Here is a 10,484-nt window from a genome sequence, read left to right on the forward strand (position 1 = left end):
ACACACACACACACACACACACACACACACACACACACACACACACATATACATACATACATGTACGTACGTCCCTGACAAAACTCTGGGGCTAGGAAGAAAGAACTTGGAGCCTCCTTCATCAAGTGTGATTGATGTGAAACCCCTATGGTACAGCCACTTCGAAGATAATGGTAGATCAAATGACCAACATAAGATATATGACTGGGCCCTTGATCAGTGGGACTGGAGTGAATCAAGTAAAGTCCATACAAATAGTAACAAGGTAGAAGAATAAACCACAAGATTTTGTACTTGAAGTGTAAATAACTTATTTATTTCTTTGCTAGATTTAGAGTGATTTGTATGTATTCAAGGCTGAGCTATCGCGTGGTGAGCTATAATCACAGGTCCTTTACAGCAGTTGTGGAAGATGACTATCTTGATTCCATAAATGCACTTTTGTTAAGAGGGATAACTTCACTCGCTACTCTGCTTTTATTCAAGCTAAAACGCCAGTGTAGTTGAGGGCAGACTTGAATAAAGAGGTATTTTTCACTTTGATTTGGCTCCCTGTCTTCTGTGTTTGGCCATAAAAGCATTCACACGAAGGACCACGTAAGCCAGACGGCCAGAGAGGCCTGATTGATTTCTTTCCAGAGAATGTAAAGTTCAGAGTGGGTCGAGAGGCCCAGTGCTCTTACAGAGTTTATTTGGAAGAGTATCCTCTGCTGTGTAACAAGGCATAAAGTACAAGCACCAGTGTTACTCTTGTGGATCACATTTTCCATTAGCAAGGATAAGCTGAGATCTGTGGGTCACTGAGCACATTCTAGGTCCTTCAAGTAATGTTAAGCACAGGAAGCGAATGCTTTTGCTCAGTACTAAGGAGCTTATACGATGGCTTGGCCTGGGGATCTGCTGATCAGTGCCAAGTGGACCTTTGGATTCCTCAAGCCTGGTTCTCCCTCCAGCTGGAGTATTTGACCCCACTGGGCAGTGTTTTTTGTTGTTGTTTGTTGTTTTTTTCCAAGCTGTTCTAAAGATGGACAGCTTTTGTAGATACCCAATCACTGTTATGTATAACCTATGACCCTTCCAGCCAAACAATCAGTCCAAGTGGTTTTTCTTTTGGAAAGGGCTTAGTTTAAAATAGTACATCAGAGATTACTGCATGCTGCCAGAGGGAAACTACACCCTGAAGCTCATTCTCTACCTATGGTCCAGGGCAAGCTATAGCATTCCCTGACCTTCTCCCATGATTGCCAAGGAAAGAGCCAAGATGGGAGGTGGGAGACATTTTTTGATTAGGAGAACTATTCCATGAGAAATGGAGCAAAAGAACATCCCCTCTCTTCCTGGACACCATGTGACAGCTCTTTCTGGCCACTGATCCGGCCATCCTGATCTGGGTTTGAGCTCCTGGCTCATGCTCATTTGGGCTCCCTGAGGCTTCTTGGCCAATTATGAATTTCTCCAGTCCTTTAACCATATCCTTGAAGTCACGGAGCATTAGTTGATGCTTAAGTCTGGTGTGGCTGTGATTGTTCCTTGTCCCATTTCCAGTGTGCTTCTGTCCACCAGTTCCCAGAAGGACTATTTTGCAGCCCAGCCTCTTAGCCCAGCCAGGTCAGTTGGGCTGAGGAACCAATGCTGGCTACTTTGCAGCCATCTGGAACATATGCTCAAAACAAAGGGAGGCAGCCACATTCTTTTTTACTAGCTTCCTGAGCCAAAATTCACTGCTGCTAGGTCCAAAATGCCCTATGTGTCTCCTTTTGAAAGGAATACTCAACATAAAGGGTACTGGCAATTTGAAAAGATTTGCCCTCCCTACCAATTCACTCATCCTACCAGTTCACACTTCCTACTGACCTGGCTCCCTTGAATGAATTAACACCCCATCAGAAGTGCTGGAAGCTGGCAAACCTTTCTTAAGCTAACTCACAATGATTCCTCATTCCCAAGTTGTATGCCTTTTCAATGAACCAAAGCCCTAAAGGATGAAGACTGAGATTCTCAAATTTTCTGAAAACCCTCATTTTACCAAACCTCTGATTATTAATGAAATGTCCACATTCACTGTTCATACTCACAGAGTACCATGAGGGCAAAAGGTTTTTGAGCCCTGAGATACTACCAGAATATGAATTGTCATCACCATTATCAACGTGGTGGTGGGCAGAGTACTGAATTTGGACCTGGGTTCAAATCTCAACTGTGCTACTTACTACTTGTGTAGACAAATAGCATCTCTGGACATGTTTTTCTCATCTGTAAATTAAGAGAGTTGGACTAGATAATCTCTAAGGTCCTTTCCTGCTCTACGTGCACTTACCAATTACTATTTGTGAAGCACTGTGCAAAGTTCTAGAGATACAAAGAGAAAACATAAATAATCCCTGCTCTCAAGGAATTTGCAAGACAGGAAACAGGGCATAGACACTGTAAGTAAAAAAATAACTATCAAGGTTATATGAAGTGTCAAATGAGTGTTCCAGGAAGTGCTTTTCAATTCAATAAGCAATTATTAAGTGTTTGATGTGTAAAGGGTAATATCCTACGTGATAGAGATTTAAAAAATGTTCTCAAGGAACTTACATTCTACTGGGAAGATACATCATGTACACTGACAAGTCAATACAACTATAGGAGTTTATGAGGGGAAAAGACCACTGGGTGGGATCTGAGCTGAGTTTTGAATAATGGAGAGACAAAGAGGGGAAAGCATTTCAGCAGAAGGAAAAAACAGCTTAAGCAAAGATGGGAGTGGGAGAGGTTTGTTGGGAGTTATTAAATATTTTGACCAAGAATTTGTCCATTTGAATTGAGTAACCCCTCACTTATCTTAAAGTGTTGGGAATGACCTATTTCTTATATTTTCCAAATAATGGGAGCTTACCACTTTATGTGCTGAAAAAAATTAATCATGTTGAGTAGAAAGTTTTCCAAAATAGATCCCATACATTCCAGTTTTATTAAATAGGATATTCAATATAGTTTAACTTTTTCTTGATGGTTTAGTATCATCATTATGGATATTGATTATTAGCTGTACAATAATATAGCAATACTTTCAGAGACCACTGAGTGGCAATTTGACCATAAACTAAATCGCATTGCTTGACCCTCTTGTTTTTGCCTTCCTGCTGGGCTCTCACTTCTTACTGGTGAATTAATGCATGTTTCTAACAGTCCTTTTCCTATCCTTTATCTTCCTATTCAATGCTATGGGCTGGGAAACCAGGTAACCAACCCTTGTCAGACTATATCTAAAGCAATACACAACAATAAGGACATTTATTTGGTAAGAAGTTCTGAAATTGTGGGGTGGAGGACATGAGTTGAAATTCCACTCTGGGTAGGGAGTCAAGATGGCAGATTATAGGCAGCTACCCAGCTGAATTTCCTCAACATTGTCCTCCAAACAACTTTAAAATCACTCTTCAAATCAAATTTTGGAGTGGAAAAGACAGAAAAAGGTCAGAGTCAGACATTTTTACAACCTAAGACAACTTAGGAGGTCAGCAAGAGAGGTCTGAAATACTGGGGTAGGAATCAACCCAGAGAGTGGCTGAAGGACCAGCAGTGGGCCTTGGAGGTGGCTGCCATGATACAGCAACAAAAACTTTGGGAGCTCTCATCCCAGAGACAGTAAGGGGGTCAGACAACTGAATAGAAAGGAATAACAGGGCACCCTTTGCTAGCACTGGGAGGAGTTGGTGCTGATGGCAACTCTAATGTCCATAAGCAGTTTTGGTTTCACAGTTAACTGGGTGAAGAGGAGTATTTGTGATTGGTCACAAGGGAACAGGGCCCCTGGTTGCAGTTCCAAGGCAGAGAGGAGCACCAGCACTTGTAGTTGTAGGAGAGCAAGGGCCCTAGTCATAGTTCCAGGGCCAAGAGGGCACTAATGCTTGTGGCTGTAGGGAAGCAGGATAAGGAACAGATCATAGACCAGGAGAGCAGTGACTACACCTCTTCCAGGTCACACCACTTTGGAAACAGCAAAAACTTGCAAATCCACAGAATTAGCTCTGAAAACAGCAGCACAAAAAAGCCTGAAGTTTGGGACAGTACTTGCTCACCCACAGGTAAGCAGAGTCCAACTTTAGCATTATAGAAATAGGCTAGAAAAAACGACCAAAAACCAAAAAAGAACTTGACCATAAAAAGCTACTATGATGGCAAGGAAGACCAAGACATAAACTCAGAAAACAATAATGTGTAACAGTTTAAAGTAAAGTCTCAAAGAAAAATGCTAATTGGATCCAAGCCCAACAAGAATTCCTGGAAGAGTTTAAAAAAAAATACCAGAGATAAGAGTGGGAAAAACTGGGAAAAGAATTGAGTGATACCAGAAATTATAAAAAAAGAGAATTAATAGCTTGGTAAAAGAGGCACAAAAAGTACTGAAGAAAAGAACACTAAAAAGAATTGGCCTAATGGTAAAAGATGCACAAACATTCACTGAAGAAAAGAATTCCTTAAAAAGCAGAATAGGCCAACTGGAAAAGGTTAAAAAAAACTCACTGAAGAAAATAATTCCTTAAAAAATAGAATTTGGCAAGTAGAAGCTAATGACTCCATGAGATATCAAGAAACAATAAAACAAAGTCAAAAGAATGAAAAAAAATAGAAGAAAATGTGAAATATCTCATTGGGAAAACAACTGACCTACAAAATAGATCAAGGAGAGGTAGTTTAAGAATTCTTAGGCTAGGGGCACTTAGGTAGCACAATGAATAGAGCACCAGTCCTGGAGTCAGGAGGACCTAAGTTCAAATCTGACCTCAGACACTTAATACTTACTAGCTGTGTGACCTTGGGCAAGTCACTTAACTGCCTTTTGCCCTGCCTTCCCTCCTCCAAAAAAAAATTATTAGACTAAATGCAACCAAAATTAGAAGGGAAGCAAGATGGGAAACAATTTTTATAGTCAATGTCTTTGATAAAGGCCTGATTTCTAAAATATAGAGAGAAATTAGTAAATCTATAAGAATACAAATCATTCTCCAATTGATAAATGGTCAAAGGATATGAACAGGTAGTTTTCAGAGGAAGAAATTAAAACTATATATTTTTTCATATTAAAAAAATGCTCTAAATCACTATTGATTAGAGAAATGCAAATTAAAACAACACCATACCTATAGATTGGCTAACATGAAAAAACAGGAAAATGATAAATGTTGGAAAAGATGTGGGAAAATTGGTGCACTAATATACATTGTTGGTGGAGTTATGAACTGAACTGATCCAATCACTTTGGAGAACATTTTGGAACTATGCCCAAAGGGCTATAAAACTATGCATACCCTTTGATCTAGCAATACCACTACTAGTTCTGTATCCCAAAGAGATCATAAAAAGGGGGAAAAGACCTACATGTACAAAAATATTTATAGCAGCTCTTTTTGTGGTGGCAAAAAAATTGGAAATTGAGGCGATGCCCATCTGTTGGAGAATGGCTGAACAAGTTGTAGTATATGAATGTAATTTCCATAAGAAATGGTGAGCAGGCAAACTTCAGAAAAACCTGTAAAGACTTGCATGAACCGATGCTGAATGAAGTGAGCAAACCAGGAGAACACTGCACACAGTAACAGCAACACTGTGTGATGACCAACTTTGTTAGACTTAGCTCCTCTGAACAATGGAGTCTAAATGTATATTGAAACATACTATTTTCTCTTTTTAAAACTGGTTTTGTATTTTTTCTTTCTCATGGTTTTTCCCTTTTGTTCTGATTCTTCTTTCACAACATGACTAATGTGGAAATATGTTTAGTATGATCATACATTTACAGCCCATATCAAATTGCACCCTGTCTTGGGGAAGGGGAAGTATAGGGAGAGGGAAAAATTTGGAACTAAAAATTTTATAAAAGTGGATGTTGAAAACTAAAAATAAATTAATTTTAAAATTAATCATCACTCTATTTGAAAGCCAAGATAAAATAAAAGAGCCTAGACATCATATTTCAAGAAATTATCAAGGAAAACTGCCCTGATATCTTAAATTCAGTGGATAAAACAGAAATTGAATGAATTTAACAATCACTTCCTGAAAGAGATCCCAAAATGAAAACTCCCAGGAATATTATAGCCAAATTCCAGAGCTCCCAAATCAAGGAGAAAATAGTGCAGGCAGTCAAAAAGAAACAATTCAAATATCATGGAGCCAGTCAGGATCACACAAGATTTAGCAGCTTCCATGTTTTGGGGTTGTTTTTTTTGGGGGGGGGAGGAAGGCAGGGCAATTGGGGTTAAGTGACTTGCCCAGGGTTACACGGCTAGTGTTAAGTGTCTGAGACCGAATTTGGACTCAGGTCCTCCTGATTCCAGGGACAGTGCTCTATTCATTGCACCACCAAGCTGCCCCAAACGTTATCATTATTAGGGCAGTTAGAAGGAGTCACATAGATAGAAGGCACAGGTGTGAGTTGCTTATGTTGAGATGATTTCTTTTTTTAAAAATGAAGGGATGAGAAAGGGGGGGAGGATAAGAAGGGGAAAGGAAGAGGCAATATGGGGAGAATTTTCTCACAAAAAAGTAAGAGCTTTTATAGTGAAGGGGAAAGCAGGGGGATGGTAGTGGGCATTGCTGGAACCTCACTCTCATCAGAATTGATTCAAAGAGGGAAGAATATATATATATATATATATATATATATATATACACACATTCAGTTGGGCATAGAAATCTATCTTACCCAACAGAGAAACGGAAGGGGAAGGGGTTAAAAGATACAGTGTGTGTGGGGAGGCAGGAGCAGGGATGATAAAAGGGAGGGCATATTAAGGAATGCAGTGGTCAGAAGCAGAACAGACTTTTGAGGAAGGACAGGATACAAAGAGAGATGAGAAGGATAAACAGAAGAAAATGGGATGGGGAGAAATACACAGATAGCAATCATAAAATGTAAATGTGAATGGGATGAACTAATGCATAAAATGGAAGCAGATAGAATGGATTAGAAACCAGAATCCAATAATATATTGTGTATAGGAAATACACTTTAAACAGAAAGGCACACACAGAGTTAAGATGAAGGGCTTTAGCAGAATCTATTATGCTTCAGCTAAATTAAAAAAGGCAAGAGTAGTGATCATGATCCCATGCAAACAAAAGCAAAAATAGAACAGTGAAACTATATTTTGCTAAAAAGTACCGTAGATAATGAATAACATCAAAAAAATTTATAGCAAGTGTCCCTGATAAAGGCTTCATTTTTCAAATATATAAAGAACTGAGTCAAATTTATAAAAATGATAACTACTTCCCGGATGATAAATGATCAAAGGATATGAACAGGCAGTTTTCAAAAGAAGAAATCAAAGCTATCTCTAGTCATATGAAAAAATGCTCTAAATCATTACTGATCAGTAAAAGACAAATAAAAACAACTCTCAAATACCATGTCACACCCACCAGAAGTGACAAATTCTGGAGGGGATGAGGGGAAATAGGTATATTAATGAACTGCTGGTAGAATTATGAATTGACCTAGTCATTCTGGAGAAAAATTTAGAACTATGCCCAAAGGGCTATTAAAACTATGCATATCCTTTGACCCAGAAATACTACTACTAGGTCTATACCCCAAAGAGACCAAAGAAAAGGGCAAAGGACCTATATGTACAAAGATATTTATAGTAGCTCTTTTTGTGGGTGCAAAGAATTGGTCATTGAGGGGATGCTTATCAATTGGGGAATGGCTGAATAGTGGCATATGATTTTGATGGAGTACTATTGCACTATGAGAAATGACGAGCAGAATTACTTCAGAAAAAAAACAAAACAAAACAAAACATGGTGACATTGATATGAACAGATGCAGAGTGAAATAAGAAGAACCAGGAGATCATTGGCTACAGTAACAGCAATGTCGGGATGATGATCAGCTGTGAAAGACTTAGCTATTCTGATCAATACAATGACTCAAAACAATTCCAAAGGAGTCATGATGATAAAAAAAAATGCTATCAACCTCCAGAAAGAGAATTGAGGAACTCAGTGTAAACTGAAGTATAATTTTCTTGCTTTCTTTATTTTTCTTGCTTTTTTGTGATATGGCTTTACATGTATAATTGCTATCATTTCACTTGCCTTCTCATTGGGTGGAAGGGAAGAAGAGAGAGAATTTGAAACTCAAAATTTTAAAAGAATGTTAAATAATAAATTGAAAGAAGGGGGGGAAGGAAATTCCACTCTGATGCTCTATTAAATAACTGGTGATAAAACCAAATAGTTACTTATTACTTTAATACCATAGTCAAATTCATCAAGTTTAATATAATTATAACCCCCTTCTTATTCTTCTCCAATGGGAGCATGAGAAGGAGAAGGAAAAAAGCTATTTGTGTCCTGGCTCATGGAGATTTCAGACTTTTGCTGCCGAGGGAGGAGGCCCTGGGATGGAAATGACATGGCATGTGGTCAGTGCTTGAACTTTAAAAGAGAAAAGGTAAGTAAAGAAAGGAGAGAGAGAGAGAGAGACAGAGACAGAGACAGAGAGAGACAGAGAGAGAGAGAGAGAGACAGAGACAGAGAGATGGCGTAAAGTGCTAGGTGAATGTTTTCCCTAACCACTAATCAAGAATGGCATGGAGTTGGTTAAATCCTAAGGCACCTAAACAGCGCTCCCCCTAGTCACAATAGCTAATGCGTCACCCTTGCTGAAGCAGTGGGAACTAGAGATTTGAGTCTAAGCAACTGAACTGTGTACTTTCTTAAACACCGTAGGTTTGGGGTGTGCCTACAGCCTGATTTTAAGGGGCCTAGGTTTGAAAGAAACCATAGTTATGCAACTCACATGGATTCCACTTGATTTTATTCCTTTCTCTTCATTGGTCAAAGTAAGGGATAATATACATTTAAACCACTTGTGTAGTTTATTCTATCATGCCATGTACATGTGATTAAAATCTGCTTATATTCATTACAGAAGGGAAGAGGTATAGGGCGGCTAGGTGGCGCAGTGAGTACTGGCCCTGGAGTGAGGAGGACCTGAGTTCAAATGTGACCTCGGACACTTAACACAAGAAGAAGAAGGAGAAGGAGAAGGAGAAGAAGAGAGGTCAGTCTCCTTGTGGGTGACAGCTGAGTCAAAAGAATAATTGGATAAATCCACTGTGACCACATCCCTACACAAAAGAGAGAACTGGGGGCAGGTAAGTGGCACAGTGAACAGAGCACTGGCCCTGGAGTCAGAAGGACCTGATTTCAAACCCAGCCTCAGATGCTTGACACACTTACTTGCTTTGTGACTTTGGGCAAGACACAACTCCAATTGCCTTGCCTTCCTCTCTCAAAAAAAAAAAAGAAAAAAGAGAGGACTGCTTGTCCTCCACAACAGGGGTGGAGCTAGGGAATAGAGTTTGTCAGTTCTGTGAGAACCAAAGAGAGTTTGGTTTTTCCCTCCAGCGAATCTGGGGTTGAGTAGCACATATAACTGCTGGGGTAAATCTGAATTACTAATCCCTGGCCTTCATAAAAAAAAAGGGGGGGGGGGGGGGGGGGGGGTGGGGGAGGGTTGGTCAGAAAACTGGACAGCACTGCCCCCCTGTGATCAAATAAATGTAAAAGTGCTTACAAAGCAGGCCTCTTTTGTCTCTACCCCTTCCCTATTCCTGAGAAAGCTCTCCATTTGAAATTAAAAGATTCCCATCACTAAAGAGACAGGATAAAAGTGGAGAGGGACATGAGAAAGAAGCTTTAAGATGATAAATTTGAACTATCAAGAAAAAAAAAGAAATCACATAGGAAAACACTCAAAACATAAACTCAGTGGGACTATAAAGTTTAGTTTTCAACAAGTTGACTGGATGATATGGAGATTATATTTCCAGTCCTGCATTTTATAAGAGAGTATATTTTTAATGAGTGTTTTTTCTTAACTTTTTCAGACCACAAGCCCCATTTTTTTTGCTTGGAAAACTAAGTCACCTTATCCAGTAATATTTTTCCCCTTCCCTCAGGACAAGGGTAATGGGAAACAATGGTTAGATCACACATGGTGTATTAGCGCCATCTGCTGATCCATCCCCTGAACATCAAGAAGTGGGAAGAGAGTGCCCTGTCCAGCCCCAAATCAGGATGCCAGCATTTGAGGCTGAAAGTGACCCAGGGATTCATCTAATCCAACCCTCTCGTTTTAAAGAGAAGGGAAATGGGAGCTCACAACGAGCACTGAGGTGCCCAGGGCACGCAGGTAGTGAGCAGCATGACCAGGACCTGGGGCTTCTGGCTTTGCATCCAATACTCTTTCCACTATACCCTCAACTTCAACTCTATTATTAACATCAAAGTAAGATGACAGATGATGTTTGGCAGGATGTAAGAAGAGCCACAGTCCGAGACAGAGGTCCTGGTCTGCCCATTCTGCTGTAATGGAACTGAGACCGCTAACAAGTAATCTCTCCAGCTCTGAGCTCTCTGTTGAACTCTAGAGCCCATCTGGCTGTTTCACTGATGCCATGAATTAAATGTCATTAGAGATT

At 39.7% G+C, this 10,484-nt stretch overlaps 1 protein-coding gene across 5 annotated transcripts in view; it reads left to right on the forward strand.

Annotated features, from left to right (window-relative positions):
• CILP (cartilage intermediate layer protein) overlaps nt 1–543 on the forward strand; it is a 20,844-nt gene extending 20,301 nt beyond the window's left edge. For all 5 annotated transcript variants that reach the window (XM_069098295.1, XM_069098293.1, XM_069098294.1 and 2 more), the window contains one exon: nt 1–543. This exon is cut by the window's left edge and continues 2,624 nt beyond it. The gene's annotated coding sequence lies outside the window, so the exon portion shown is untranslated.
• Nucleotides 544–10,484: the final 9,941 nt, after the last annotated feature.

Source organism: Petaurus breviceps, unplaced genomic scaffold (assembly GCF_028583685.1).
Source record: "Petaurus breviceps papuanus isolate PSGF00001 unplaced genomic scaffold, PetGlider_PUasm1.0 37, whole genome shotgun sequence".
Classification (NCBI taxonomy): Eukaryota; Metazoa; Chordata; class Mammalia; order Diprotodontia; family Petauridae; genus Petaurus; species Petaurus breviceps.